The sequence below is a fragment of the Lathyrus oleraceus genome, chromosome 1 (assembly GCF_024323335.1).
Source record: "Lathyrus oleraceus cultivar Zhongwan6 chromosome 1, CAAS_Psat_ZW6_1.0, whole genome shotgun sequence".
NCBI classification, from domain to species: Eukaryota; Viridiplantae; Streptophyta; class Magnoliopsida; order Fabales; family Fabaceae; genus Lathyrus; species Lathyrus oleraceus.
In genome coordinates, this window is record NC_066579.1 from 225428243 (window position 1) to 225444568 (window position 16326).

At 36.6% G+C, this 16326-nt stretch overlaps 1 long non-coding RNA gene and 1 pseudogene across 1 annotated transcript; both read right to left on the bottom strand.

Annotated features, from left to right (window-relative positions):
* Positions 1-3042: 3042 nt before the first annotated feature.
* Positions 3043-5060, bottom strand: LOC127128600 (uncharacterized). Its single transcript, XR_007805977.1, has 5 exons — positions 4856-5060; positions 4219-4738; positions 3862-4109; positions 3719-3761; positions 3043-3606 (listed from the first exon to the last, which is right to left on the bottom strand). It is a non-coding gene; the product is annotated as an uncharacterized LOC127128600 (long non-coding RNA).
* Positions 5061-7314: 2254 nt separating this feature from the next.
* Positions 7315-16326, bottom strand: part of LOC127100909 (uncharacterized) — a 34089-nt pseudogene continuing 25077 nt past the window's right edge.

Below are 16326 nucleotides of genomic sequence, written 5' to 3' on the forward strand. Positions count from 1 at the left end.
TTCCTTCTCTATTTAAGGAGGTGAAGACTTGAAGAACAATAACGAGCCAATTAACATTCAAAGAGCAGTTACTATGTCAAAACATAATCACAAGTTTAACTTAAGATTTCTTACCTTTGTATATTCTAGAAATTTCTAAGTCTTAAAGAGGTCTTCTTGTGTTGTATTTTGTCTTCACCTCTGATTATATATCAAGTGTATTACCCCAAACAATATTTTATATGTTAGGTAGATTGTTAGAATCTCTTACTTAGTGTTTAGGAATTTAAAGTCTCTTGCTTGTGTGTTTGAGCATAAAAGTATCTTACCTGTGTGCTCGAGAATTAAAAGTCTCTTGCTTGTGTGCTTAAGCATAGAAGTCTCTTACTTTGTGTTTAAGCATTGGAAGTCTCTTGCTTGTGTACTAAAAAAATTGTAATCATGTGTAATTATAGTGAAAATCACTTATAAGTCCAAGTGGACTGGATTACTCTCGGTTTGTGAGAGGAACCACGAGAATTTTGTGTGTCTCTCTTCTTTCGTGCATTACTTATTTGCTTCCTATCTCTTACCTTATATTCATATTCTATACTTTGTGTTTAGAATCTTATAAGAGATTTAAAAGAAAGAAAAAGTCTAACACAATTCAACCCCCCTTCTTGTATTTTTCTCACCTTTAGTTGGCATCAGAGCAAGGTATGTGCTAAACACTTAACAATGGTACATAAAAGATCCTGAGAAAAATATATTGAATCACGTCTAGAGTTTTTGAGTCTGATATTGGTTCTTCTGAGTGTCATGCTGCTATTAACCATGATTATAGTACTTCAGAAAAGAATAATTATACACCTAGACCTCCAACTTTCAATGGAGACTTTACTGAGTTTGAATGAGGAAGATAAAGATGTACGCACATATCATAGGTCTTGATGATGCGTTATGGGATATTCTTAAAGATGACATTGATATTCTAGTTAATGGAGTAGGAATGGTAACTGACAGAAAAACACTCACACCTGCTCAGAAAAAGATCGATAGAAAACATCATAGAGTTAGAGGCATTTTGGTTGATACTCTACCTCACTCGGAGTATATCAAAGTTATTGATAAATCTACCGCTAAAACCATTTTTGAATCCACATATGCTACATATGAAGGAAATCAACAAGTTAAGGAAGCAAAGGCCAACCTAAAGGAGAAGCAAACACAAGAAATGGGGGTTTGAATTGGGTTTCCAGTATGATAAATTTTTGCTTCCCAAAACAAACGCAAGAATAACAACAACAATGATAAAAGATACAAGTGTTTTATCTTGTTTCACCATTAACTAGGCTACTTCCAGTCCACCCACATGGGCGATTTTACTTAGCTAAGAACTTAATCCAATAATCAACACTAATTACAAATGCAATGACAACTTGTCACTAATTCCTTAAGAGCCAGACCTACCTAGTCGCTTAAGTAACCCCAATGGTCATTGACTCCTTAAGATCCTGACCTCTTTGACTACCTATCAAAGCCCTCTCAAGAACCTGACCAACATGGTCACTTGAGGAATATAACCACCTAGGTTATAACAATTATGTGTTTACAAGTGTGCTTCTTGAATAAGCTGATAGCATAAGATAAAGACCAAATTAATACACTTAAGAGATATACAATGAAAGTTCTAAGTGTTTCTATCTTTGTTGTGTTATGGTGTTGTAGCTTCAGGGTCTGGTAAGATTCACACACATCCATGTGCATGCTTGTGTCCACCCACTCTCCTTTCTATGATCTTCTCTCTCACTCTTGTTCTTGTCTATGTGCACACCTTATATGTTATTCTTCCTCATAATATATAAGAGATGACTAGATCCATTGGAGTAGATATTTGTTGAAGGGTAGAAAAGGAAATGACCTTAAAGTATTTGCTGTATGAAGGTCACTTCATATGCAGCAATTGAGCGGAGCTTGTAGTAGACAGTTGTTGATGATGGGACGTGAGAAACCTTCTTTACTTTGAAAGTAGATTTGATTTTTTAACTTCTATCACATCAAACAATATCGACCTTTAATTTAAATCTATTATTCAGAGGCTTCTTATGCAAGTGGATTGAAGCTTGAGTAAAGATAAGAATTTGTCTTCATAAGGAAATCTCTTTTTGGTTGTTGTTTCCTTGAGTATACTTCTTTGTCATAATAAGAGGCTTCCTACAAGATATGAGGTAAAGCTTGACCAAAGTATAGATCCTATATGATGTTGACTACAAAGTTTATTCACAGTGAGGCTTGAAATTACTATAGTCTAGAGTAAATGTGAACAAGAAATGCATAAGCATTTACTAGTTTGTTTAGATCATATGCAATGCCTATTTGAGAATATTTCCTTTGCTTACCAACCTATAGTCATAGGCATCTAATATAATTTGATGAAGCTTGACTAGAGTTCTCATAATTTGTCTTCAGCACTTGGAGAGACTTCAGAGTCCTTTAAGTATTGGGTTCTGAGAGTTACACACACACTTGTAGTCAGAGCTTTTATCAGAGCTTCTCTGGATGGTTTATGTTCATAAATGTTTATTTGATAATTGTCATACCCCAATTTTGTCCGAGCATATTTAAATTTTCATAGAATTGATTTTATTTTTATTTTGCATCATATGTACAGCATGACATGCATATCGTTCGGCCATACAAGTTTGTTAAAACCTAGTGTGATTAAATTCAAGTGCTGATCATGCCTGTTTGATTCAGGATTGGTGGTTCATTAAGTTTATAGCTTGGTTCATTAATCATGTTCATGTGATCAGTTTGGATCATGTTCAAATATATCATATACATATCTAGTCAAGGCTTGGTCCAAAATCCAATTTTATACTTTTAATCCATCATCCAATTCAATTTCTTATTGTATTTTTAATCCAAATAAACTCAAGTTTTCATCATCCATTGTCCATAAAGCATCTTATCAAACCTGTATTATAAGCCAAACATTCATTTCACATTCCATAACCATTTTCTATTTACAGTTCACTTCACAAAACAATTTCATGCACCCTTAAAAAAATCACACAATCACAATTCAATGTTCAGAAATTCCATACAACTCATCCATCCTATCAAAATCACATAAAAATTCCACTCATTTACATTAACCAAAATTCAATTACAAATTTAAAACTAAACCATTCAATAGGCCCTACGCATCATATTCTATGCAACAACTCATTACAGTGTGTTAAACCAAATACATCCACCAGGTGACTCCAAGCCACTATTCTCAAATGCATTCAAAACCCAAAGCTGAAGTTACATCCTAAGTTCCATCGATACCGCTTCAGTAATTTACATTTCTCTACAATGCATAACTGTCATAAGACATTGAAAGGGACCTATGGCAATACTTTGGATTACAATTTGCATAAAGTTCGGTTGCCATGGATTTCACGAACTCTTGCTCTCCCGTTAGAAGACAGAGGTTCCGCAGTGTGGCTTGTTCTTCTGAAGGTTTATGCATTTTGCTTTCCATAGCCAGCATTGAGCATAACCTGTGGAATAACCAAAACAACAGCATGCACAGAACTAAGCAGTGGCACATCAGTGAAAAGAATCCAAAGCTGCGAGCGAAGCCACAACACCGAGCCACTGCACAAAACATAAGGCCAAAAGTCAGACGCCGTTGCAAGCACAATTCATTTACAGTTTAGTTTTGGGTTTCCATGAATGAGGCCAAATAGCATAAACCAAATGTAGTCACCTGTTGGTAATTCAAACATCAGTAAATCCACTGCATCGTTAACCTGCGACATATCCACAAACAACAATGAACAATAAAATGCAAGAGTAAATCGAAATGAGAAATTCAGTTCCAAAGGGATAATTCACATGGTCACAATTTACCTAGCTGTATGAATATCGCATTACTTGTTATCGCCTGCTATCGTTATTGGTGATATTGAGCACAGGATTGGCAATACTATGGTGAGTTGGAATGATAGCATCCCAATGCACTAAACTGCAACGCTTCATGTTGCGCATCCGTTGATTAACTGCTAAGATCAAAACGCAAATCCGATGACAGTTTGCAAAAGGCAGCATCCCACGTGATACAACAGCGATCCAAGCCACAAGCGAAACAACCAACGAACCTGCATAAATAGCAAGACACAACAAGAAGCAACTTATGTCTTATTCATACTAAGCAAAGATTCATAACAGCTTTTGAATGGCATTGGTGCCAAGAGTTAAAAGCCACACCACGTATTGGCCAAGTTGAGATCGACTTCGGTTAACTCATATACAAGTGCAATGTCTCGGTGTACCATCAAATGTAGCATTGTTATCAAAGTTAATCCAAAAAATTTGTAATGAAGTTCATATTCTTTTCAAATATATACACATCTGCTGACCAGAAGGGTGAAGGAAGTGTGTCTGATTCTTGTCCCTCTGAAAAGAATCGAGTTCAATAGTCCAGCGAATCCAGTTTACCAGTTGAGCTACCTAATCCAATAGAAACACCAAGGAATGATGAAATTGTGCCTGACTCCATGCTCTCAGATAGCAGCAAGCTAGAAAACGACTGTCTACAGAAGCAGACTCAAAGTCTCAATTAACTTCTGCAATGGATGTGGATGAAGTTTTCTACTTCATTGCCGGCAAGGATTGACTCCCAGTCAGTAATATCTTCCCAAGGGGCAGTTGGAGATCATGCAGGAAGTGTTATAGAAGTGAAAAAATGATGACACAAAGACCAAATAGGATAACAGCCAAGTCCAACCTGCAAGCAACCAAACTAGTGAATCAAGATCAACCTTGTTGCAACATTGTTAATTTCAGCAACACAAAGAAGCAATTGAAAAGTGGAAGGAACCACAACTACAATACAAACACATACACAATCACATCCTAGAAATGTTTTATCCATTCCACAACAGACCGACATGGACTGCATAACAGCTTCATGCGAGTGCAATAGAATCACGTTATTTGCATAAACCAAGAGAAGCTTAAATTTCTGGAAGTTGTGAGGAAATGCCCTGTCATATCAGTTGACAGAAAAAGAAGACCACAATGGCAAAAAGGAATAGTTAAGGGCCATAAGTGATTTGAGGATGAAATTACATAACAGTAAAAATAAATTTTTCTTACCACAACAAGCATACATTTTACTGCATCGAGGGTTTAAGAAAGGAGTCAGCGGAATGGGTCACATTTTTGAAGCTTTCGCTACAGACAAAACCAAATGCTTAATATCTTCATTTTGGGACAACTTCCGCTTGGAGGAACCACACAGAATCTGTGAGAGATTTTCTCTAACAGAAAAATCTTGATCCACTCGCCAGCTCATAGGGGGTGATGAGGAAAGAAACCTCGTACCTAAAGGCCCTATATAAAGAGCATCCCAATCGCTGCAGGGGAGGAGATTATCCGGTACCGTTACCCTGCACGAAAATTGACCAAAATCCAAATCAAAAATCATCACCAAAGCTCGATTAATCTCCGTTTCAACTCTGATTTTCATACCGAAAATCAGAACTTGAAGAGCTTAACTTCCATTACCACCACTACAAGAAGCTATGCAAGAACGAAAGAGAAAGAGAAAGGCGAAGCGAATCGGAAAAGAATAGCTACCTGTGAGTCATCTCGGTAACATCTGAACTTGGTAGAACTTTGTTTAAACGATGTTGTATTGTGATTCTTTTCCTTCTGTTCTTCTGATTGTACATGTAATACCTTGGAAATCATGAAATTGGGGTTCAAGGGTGTGGATTGGGGATAAGTTTTTGGTTTAGCTTGTTTGTGGTCTACATTGATTACTGTCTCGTTATTGTTCTGTTTGCTTGTTAAATTTTGTTTATGAAATCCGTGTGTGCGTATGATATTTCCTGGGTAGAGTATTTGTTGGTTGAGGATTTGCATCAGAATTTCCATATTGAATGAGGAAAGTTAAGGTTTTGAAAAGTGGGTGAGGAGTGACGTTTTTAAGTTTTATTGAGTTGGTGATGATGAACACCATGAGGTGTTCATCCGTGGTTCTGGAGTTTGGTATGCGTTTCAATTTTTCGTTGGGTTTTCAAATGGGTTTAGGTTTGGTGTTTGTTGAGAGAAGATGAATGAATGGCTTTTCAAAGAAGGAGGAGAAAAGCATGATTTGTTGGGTTTTTGTTTCTTTCTGCAGATGCGTAGGTTTGCCTTTAGGCATTTTGATTGTTTTAATTAGTAATAGTATTAATGAATGAATGACCGTTTGTTTGGTCTACCCAAAGGTTGATTGTGACTGAGCATTCAAAGGTTGGTTTTGTGGTTCCCAATCATAAAATGTTTTCTATTATTGGTCATTAAGGGTTAGCCTTGATTAAGCAAAGTGTTGGTACATTTAGGGGTGGACAACGGGCCGGGTTGGGCGGGTTCGGGCCCAAAAGTGTCACCCAATCCAAACCGCGGTTGACTTTATAAGACCCATTACCGCCCAAATTTGAAATCGGATTTGACGGATTGGGTTTAATCGGGTTGCGGGTGCATCTACACGGTTCGTGCGGGTTATGAGATTGACCACATTTTTAGGCCCAATAAGATTTTTTTGCCTTTTGAAACAGTTTTAATATACTTATAAATTTAAAACTAAGTAAACTTAATATTAATAAATTTGTAATATACCAAATTATATAAAATTTAAATAAACTATTTACTCATTAGGCTCGAATAAGTAAATTTAACATTAGAGAACAAAAAAAAATCATTACTTCTATCAACATATGAATATAATATAAACAGGTTAATATGAAAGCAACTATTCATCTTTTATTGTATATCTATGTATCCAATATTTTACAGAACTTTTATGATATATCTTTTTCAATTCCAAGAATGTTGCTATGCAACCATATCTTCATGAGCCCTGTCATGTACATTTATTAAAAAGAGTATATGTATGAACTAGCTAAAGGTGACCAATTAGATACCAGCAGAGTATATGTATGAACTAGTTAAAAGAACAAAGTGTAAAACCATATATATAACTGAGCTTTTTAAAGTTCATGAACCATCAACAAGTAATAAACAAAGAACAAAGAACAAAGTGGAAGTTATAATTTTTATAAATAATATATGAACTAGCTAAAAGAACAAAGAAAAAAACTGCAATTAAGAAATCCAGAAACACAGTAGTAGCACCTTCAGGTTTTAGCTTTATTTATCTCTATATAACATTGTAAAAATGCCAGCCATTTCACACTACATGGAATGGACCCTTAAATTAACATGGTATAAAAATCTCTTTGGACACTCCAAAAGGTAAATCAAACATCCTGTTTAGCTACTGTCATGCCAAATATTTTGGAATCCAAATCTTGATTTAACGAAGAGTGATAAAGTAGCTTTTGCACTGAGTTGGATATTTTACTGTAAGTTTTACATCAAACCAACTGTTTAAGTATAAAATCACTTGAACATTAATTACTGTACTTTAAACTCAATTGTAACCAAATCAATTTGGCAAAAATAATTCTAATCAAAATCACATTTATAGAGCAGTTGCCCAAACAAACATTATTCCCATGGGAGTCTTTACCTTTATTTCGTCTACTCCCCTCGTTCCTAGTCTCGTGTCAACATCACATAGCAAGCTACAGATGAGATCCTTAGCTTCAGCTGATATCTTAGGTTCTTCGGGGAATTTCAGGCATGCTCTCCAATTCACAATCTGACACAATACAGGAATATCAGCTTGTTAGAAATAATTAATTTAGAAGTTATAGAAAAGATGGATAATTCAATCAACCGCAATACCTTCCGGCAGGTCATTCTTGGATCATCAGAACAAAATGGAGTATATCCAACAAGCATCTCATACATGATTGCCCCAAGAGACCACCAATCACACTCTATTCCATACCCCTTCTTGAGCAAAACTTCTGGAGCCATGTAGTCAAGAGTTCCAACAGTTGAATATGCCTGATGAAATGCAAAAGTTGATAAAGTTAACAGACTTCGTAGTTTAAACATCAAACAAAATTGCCACTTAATATTAGCGGAGGCGTGATAAAATTTGAATAAAAGTTAAAGCATTTTTGGATTTGATTATTCTCTGTTTTTAAAGTAAAAAGTGTTCCCTAGAAGATTTTGATTATAAACAGTTTCCAGTGCCAAATAAACTACTTCAAACAAATATTAATCCATATACTTCAACTATTTGTCAGTTACACCAATAGGTACACATTACATACTGTGGAACTTGAATGGGGGAAACTCATACCAATGCACGGCGATTACGTTTCCACTACTGTAATTTTTCCTTTGGCATCAACCAAGGGGAGACAAAATATCCTTCAGTTTCACTAGTTGATTCTTGACCGTTAAAATCTTCATTTTCTAATAAAATTGTTGAATACTTGTCATCAAGAGTCTTACGTAAGCCGAAGTCTGAAAGCTTCAAATGACCATTTTTATCCAGTATAAGGTTATCTGGTTTTATATCCCTACAAGCAAAATACCATCAACTCGGCATACAATACTTAAACTCAATAAATTTCGGAATATTCCTCCAGATACATGTCAATATGTTAAATAAAATGTTATGTAAGTTAGGTAAATGTGCCTTTTGTCATTCTATTCTGATCACCCGAAGACCATCTTAACATTATTGGAAGACCAGTTGGTTGTACAGTAATTTAATGTAAATCATTCACAGCAGCATAAAAGTGGACAATGACTGAAGAGTGTCCCTAAATATAGTCCTTTATAATCTGATGACAAGCGAAATATAAATTGCATAAGCTATACTCCACATTTGCATTCCTTATTAGCATAGTAAGCTGCTTACATGTAAGATACTGTTTTTTGACTAATTTTAAAGAAGACGGTGTTTTATGTTTGTTAGACCAATCCATAAGCTAAGCTATACCTTCCATGTTTTCTCTGCCCACAATTCATAGTTTGTTGTGCATAAACTGGCTATTGCCAACCAATAGAGCAAAATTTGTACAGTTCAAAAATAGTCATACCTATGTACGTAGTTGTGTTGATGTATTGAGTGGATAGCAAGAATACTTTCAGCAATGTAGAAGCGAGCAACATTTTCAGAAAGAATATCTTCTCTCATCAACAGTGTCATAATGTCGCCGCCAGGCAAATATTCTATGATGAGATATAGGAAATCTGAATCTTGGAATGAATAATGGAGTTTTACTATGCATCGGCTATCAACCTCTGCCAGCAAGTTCCTCTCAGATCGTACATGTTCCACCTAAATTAGAATGACATCAAAATGTAAAAATAAGCACCCTAATTGATTCCAAATAACAAAGGAGAGAATAACTTTATAGACCATTCTTTTACCTAGCTTAAACAATCAAACAACACATTCAAATGAAATGTCAAGCCCATACAAAACTGTGAACTAACCAATCATCCATGCTACTTTGACCTTGATCCATCATACAAACAATATTGAAAGGAGTTTAATACACTTACAGTTACATTGCCCCAACTCTAAAACTTTTTCCATACTGCTACTTTGACCTTGAGCCATTTGTTTAAATCAAAACAACAATATCAAAAATCAAAACAACAAATTAGATCGAAGATCACAACTTCAATTTGGCCCTCTGTTCAACCAACCACGGGAATACAAGCCCTCTTCAATAACTGCAATATCTAAATCAGAACCAAAACCAAGAACTACTATCAGATGAATCAAAACCAAACCCAATTCAAAACCCTAAATAGAAAAATCTAACAAAACAAAACACTAAAACTGAATCAAAACCACCAACCTTGCAAATGAAAGAAGAACAATGGTAGACCGAAGATCTTAACTTCAAATGGTGTTCATGAAGGTCGGTGAGAGAAGGAGATGGTGTGTGTTCTTCTTGTTCGAGTAGTGGAGTCGGTGAAGGAGAGTAACTGTGTGCTATGGTGGTTGGCTAGGGGTTCCTTGTGGTGGAGTTGAGGGTGAGCAACGGTGGTGGTGATTGATGAAAATAGAAGAGAAACAGTGGAGATCGCTCTAATAGGGTTTCATTCATCTGAGAGACAGAGAGAGAGTGTTTGCGTTAAAGTGAAAAAAATGAGGGAACAGGGAAATGAGAGCTGAGTTATGAAAACAACATCTTTTGGAAAATGGGCTTCGGGTGGGTCAGGGTACCCGCGGTCCAGTCATTTCTACCCGGACCGCCCATTTAAAACCAATTGAACCCGCAATTTTCGCCCGTTGGGCCCGTTGGACCGTTTGGGTCCGCCCATTTACATTTTTTCTTTCGGTTATTCCTGGGTTGGGTTGGGCCATCGGTTGCTGTCCACCCCTAGGTACATTCCAATAAAGCCGTTTCGTCCTCCAGGTTTGGTCCAAAGGCCATGTGATTATTGTTTGGAATTATCTTCCTGTTGGGCCGGTTCAGTCATGGGCTTCTGGCCCAACGTGTTTAAAAGGGAGTATCCTTTGGTTTACTGTTTTTTTTCTCTCTTCATAAACCAAACACCTTATTTAAACTATGCACCCCCAGCTCCCTATAATATTAAATAAGCCTTATATTTATATCATTTTTTACCATATTAGTTAATCAAAGTTATTTTAATCATTTAATATTGACCAAATTACTTTTTCCGACTAACTTTGTTTTAGATCGAATCCAAATCTTTTTATCCATATACTCTAAAAGATTTATTTTAAATTAATTTTTGGATGAAAAGGGGAATAGTAAGCCTCCGCTTCACTATCTCTCGATTATTCGAATAATTGGCGTACGCCATATTGCTCGAATTTTCGTCATTCAATTAAAACCCTAATAATCATACAATTTCAAATCACTTTTCCAAATTAAATATAATTTCTAAATTCAAATCATTTTTAAACTTCAACCATCATATTCAAATCATTTTTTAAAAAAAATCAATTACCAATTCTAAATCCGTTAAGTTCTAAATTTTCAGATAATAAGAGGATAGGAGGCGTACGCCTCACTATCTTTCGATTATTCGAATAATTGGCGTACGCCACATTGCTCGAATCTATGTCATCAAATTAAAACACAATCGAATAAATTCAAACTATTTTCGCAAATCAAATACAATATCTAAAAACATATCTTTCTTAAATTAAACTTCGGATGACAACAGATGAGAGGCGTTCGCCTCACCATCTCTCGATTATTTGAATAATTAGCGTACGCCATATTGCTCAAATTATCGACTTCCGACTAAAACACGCTAACTAAACTTGGATAAAGGAATAAGTGGCGTACGCCTCATTATTCTTTGGATGAGCAAGTAGGAGGCGTACGCCTCACTACCGTGCATATTCAACATCCGCAAACAAACTTTCGATAAAAATTCGAACGAAAAAGGAGTAAAAGGCGGTTGCCTTATTAGTCCTCGAAAGAATTGAACGATTGGCGTACACCACATTGCTCAATCTTTCGTCGTTCTCCAAAAACATCTCCAACATCAAACTAACCTCGCCCCCGCGCGATTGAAACCAACAACATCAAACACATCAATTCAACTCGTCACCCCCGCGTGACCAAAACTCCTTCAAAAAGAACACTGTCAATCCTTTCTAATGCGCACAACAAACCAGTGCTAGAGCCTCCACCGAGAGTAGACAAGCCAACGTTTAGTCGTTAGAACGCCGACCTACACAGTCGTTCGTCAAAACAAACACACCAAATATTCGTAGTAGCCCGAACTACGAATGCTCTAATTTCCTTATTGCACCATAAGGATACGTAGGCAGGAGATTGTTGTATCTTCGTGAGCACACTAATAAAAAACCTCCCATTTCCCCCTCCCGGGGTCTTCATCCATATCTATCATCAATTCTAATCACTCGAAGCAAGCAAATAACATTCAACTAACAGTCAAATAGCAAAATCAGACTAAAAGGTTCTCGTTGAGTACAACGGGCGTGAGGGGTGCTAATACCTTCCCCTTGCGTAATCAACTCCCGAACCCGAATATGGTTGTGACGACCATTATTCTTATTTTTAAAGGTTTTCTCGATATTTTCCTATTCCTTCATTGGAATAAATAAAGTTCGGTGGCGACTCTGTTCGAACAACATTTTTTTCCGCATTCCATCGCGAGGAATTGCATTAGCATTTTTGAGGTGCGACAGACTGGCGACTCTGCTGGGGACCCTGCTCCAAGCAAGAGAGAGTCTACCCTAACTTAGTCTGATTTTTGCAATGACTGTTGGAAGATATTCTTTCTTTCCCTGTTTATCTCTCTGTATTTTATTCTGATTACTTGTGTTGTGTTGATACTTTGATGTGGGACTTGGTGTATGTTGTGAGATAAGCTTCATACCCGAGCTTCGAGAAAAACTTAGAACCCAGAGTTGTGTAGTATTGAACCGAGGGGTGTACACCTCATTGGGACAATACGAAGACTCCACCTAGAGTAGATCTGTTTGGAGTTTCCATCATAATATGGCTAGCCCATTATTGTGGGGGAGGTTCTAAACACGATCCGTGACTCTAGGGACCTCGCCTTAAATCCAAGTTTTGTTTTCATGATTGGCGATTATGTAGTATTGAACCGAAGGGTCTACACCCTGTTCGAACAATACGAGAATCCCACTTAGATTAGATCAGTTCAGAACTCCCATCACGATGTGGCTAGCCCACCATTGCGAGGAAGTTTTGAACTTGATCCGTGAGTCTAAATTCCTTCCTCGAAAGCATAACTTTAGAACCTACCCTTGGGGAATTTCTAGTAATCAGAGGAACCCGGGCTTCTTCCTTTTATCCTGATGTACCCGACGCATGATTGATCTTGAATATTGGTATTCCTCTGCCGAAAAACATGGAACAATTTCATGCATTTGCATATCATCAACATGCGTTGTATATCATCTCCCAGAAACAAAAACTTACACCATATTCTACCCTTTGTCCAGTAACGCTGACTACTCGACACGTGTACGAGATACGACGCAACTACAAGATGACACTCGAACAGCTGGAAGCAAACCAAGTCTCGATGAGAGCAGACATTAATTCCATGCAGGCAAAGATGGATCGCTTGCTAGAGACTGTAGCGGTGTATTCGTCACTTTATGATTTATTGATTAAACCAAAAGCAAAGCATACAAAGAATCGAGTCGCCACCGCACTTCTATTTATCCAAAGGAATGGCTAAAAAGCGAACAAAAGCCTAAGAAGTTTTACACATAGAAAACTAATGAAAGATCAGAGAGTTTGGGTAAGGGGTAAATTACGCAATGGGAAGGTGTTAGGCACCCAAAACGTCCTAGGTACTCCTAGGGAGCCCTTTTCACACTTGTTGTATATAAAAAAGTTTATTTGTTTATGACATATTGTGCAAACATGATTGGGAAGATGAGAAAAGAATGTACAATTTATTATTTTTGTGTTTGAACGGATAAACCCATTGCCTACGTACCTTTCCATGGAAGGTAAGGATCAAAACGCCGTAGTTCGGATAAAAGATTTCCAAAAGGTAGGTGAATTGATTTTAAAACAAGAGCACTAAGGCTTTTCATTATCAACAAGAGAAAACTCAACCAAGACCAACAATCCACCATGCGAGGATAGCTTCAACATACTAGTGAGGGGTTAACCCTATAATAAGTATGGAAGACTCACAATCAACTCACTAAGGATGTGGTGAGATTTATATCAACCACTATGATAATTGAAACCTATGGCTAATGTATGAAAACATATCAACAATGGACAAAGCCATAAAACAATTGAATGGGTGTGATTAACCAATTATGAGTATTTACAAAATATGGTCAAAGTATGATTAGAATTCAATTCAAAGAAGTGTTATGAAATGGAGTTTGAAAAAGTCAAAGGCCTAAAGCCTAGGTTTCTAATTTGAAAAGAGATGAAAATGTTTGCACAATATTTGTCAAAGTTTTTGAATCAACATGTGAAAAGGGAGTTTTGGAAACACACACAAAAATGGGAGGGTGAGGAAGTAAAACTTCTTAGATGTTCACCTCTTGAAATCATATGGAAGATGATTCAAGTGTGTCCTTTGGAATAAGCAACAAAGCAAGTAAGCAAATGAACAAAGCAAGGTGATACCGGATGCCAATCAATGGACTTACACCAATCTCACAAACAAAGGTGGATACCGGATACCAATCAATGGATTTACACCAATCTCCTAAAACAAAACAATGATACCGGATGCCAATCAATGGACTTATACCAATCTCATAAACAAAAAGCGGATACCGGATACCAATCAATGGATTTACACCAATCTCCTAAAACAAAACAATGATACCAGATGCCAATCAATGGACTTACACTAGTCTCACAAGGCAAAACAAAACATGGATATCAGATGCCAATCTATCTGGGCTTATACCAATCTCCAAAGGATGATCATAGGAGTACAAATGCCAACAACATGGACTTACAATTGCATCCTCACATACAACAAACAAACAAAAGCAAAAGGCAAAGAGGATACTAGTTGCCAACAAATGGTCTTACACTCAATCCTTTCCAAATCATAGGATCAATGGCCAACAACTGGACTTACAACTGATTCCTCAATGGACAAACAAAGATGTCACAGAGATATGAAATGATGATCATGCAATAATGAACAATTAATGATGATAAATGCACAAAGCACACAAGCAAGCATGCACAGATGGATCAAGCAATCAATCAAACAAAGTCATTTAGCACACACTATACACAAGTAATTAGGCTCAAGCAAGGGTTAGACTTTAAAGTCAACTGGAATGGGGTAAGTTGTGCTCTTAACCTTAACATTGAGAGTTAAGGTGAAGCAGATGAAATGGAGATGAGGGGTGTGCCTCATAGCTCTTATCCCTGGTCAGGGAGAGCATCGAATGATAGAATGTGTGGGAGTTCAGAAAGTTGGAACTCTCTCCACAAGTGAATGACTCTATAGATCTTGGGTTAAGATCCACAATGCATCAACATGTAATGTGAGCAAAGGGATGACACACTGAATAGTAGGAGATGGACTACACATCTCTTTTATCTACCAATTGCCTCACATGAGGACTTTTCCTGGTTAGGACAAAGATAAACAATCACAAGCATTGCCTCTTAAGGAGGACTTCAGACAGGTGTCTGGCCAAATAACAGGCCAGGTCTTCCAGACTACATGAAGAAGAGAAATTATACCTAAAGTGGTTAAGAAACCAAGCAAAAGCAAGTTCAAAGTGAACTTAAGCAACTAATGTACCTGTGGAAACATCAAACAAATCAGTACAACTATACAGACAAACAACCAATAGTTAATGTAACAGACAACCAATATAGGCAAAGGCATAAGCCACAAGTTGAACTCAAGAGAGTCAACATCAACCTACAAAACACACATTAGTAACCAAGAGCAAATATCAAATGCTCTCAAGATGAGGCATCATCAATTGTGTAACTTGTATGTGTAACCTGAAACAAAACTTCAAACATGAGAGGCAAACCACTAGGACAAGGCCTAGGGTCAAAGGGGGAGAAATAATTCAAAACAGAACATGAAAATTGACATGAATCAACTTCAATCAAATAAGAAACTATTCCAAAAGGTCTCATGTCAATATCATTTATCAAATTCATTTCATAAATCAAATAAGGCTAAGTATGCAAGTTGGAAACACATTGGAGCAATAGAATGAACAAATCCACATCAATTCAAAAATGGTTCAATAAATCTCAAGAAAAATCATGGCTAAACAGAACTCATAATATGATCAACACACCAAAAATCAAGGCATTTGGATAAGTATAAGCATGGTAAATAAATTCCATAAGGCAATGTAAACACAAACAAGCTCAAAGGAGGCACAAATTCATGCATCAACTTAAGGCAATCCTAAAATAGAGATGACAAATGATAAAGGACTCAAAACAAAGCCACAATAAACTTCAATGTGTCTAGAAAACATGTGTAAAATTTCAAAGTCATATGACAAAGCATAAGCATTTCCTAAATCATTGAAGTTCAACACTCATCAAAAGTTCAACAATGGTCAACCAGCAAAGAAAATCTCAAACAAATCAGAAATGGATCCAACAATTCCACAAAAATTCATGATCAATCCTAACATCCAGAAGAAGCATCATGCAAAAAATCACATCATTTGGCATTTAGTTGGCATGGGAAAGAAAATCAACAAATTGATCAAGCAAAGGTGTGACACACATTGTCACACCTACATTAAACAGATCATATCTCAACAACCAGAAATGCTAAAAATGCAAACTCAATACCAAGATGACCAGCAAGATGTCTAGTTTAAGCATGCCAAATTTCACATTCATTGGACCAACCATCATTATTTCACAAAGAAAATGGCAAGCAAGGTACAAGATAGCATATGCATACATAAACCCTAGGCAAATTTAA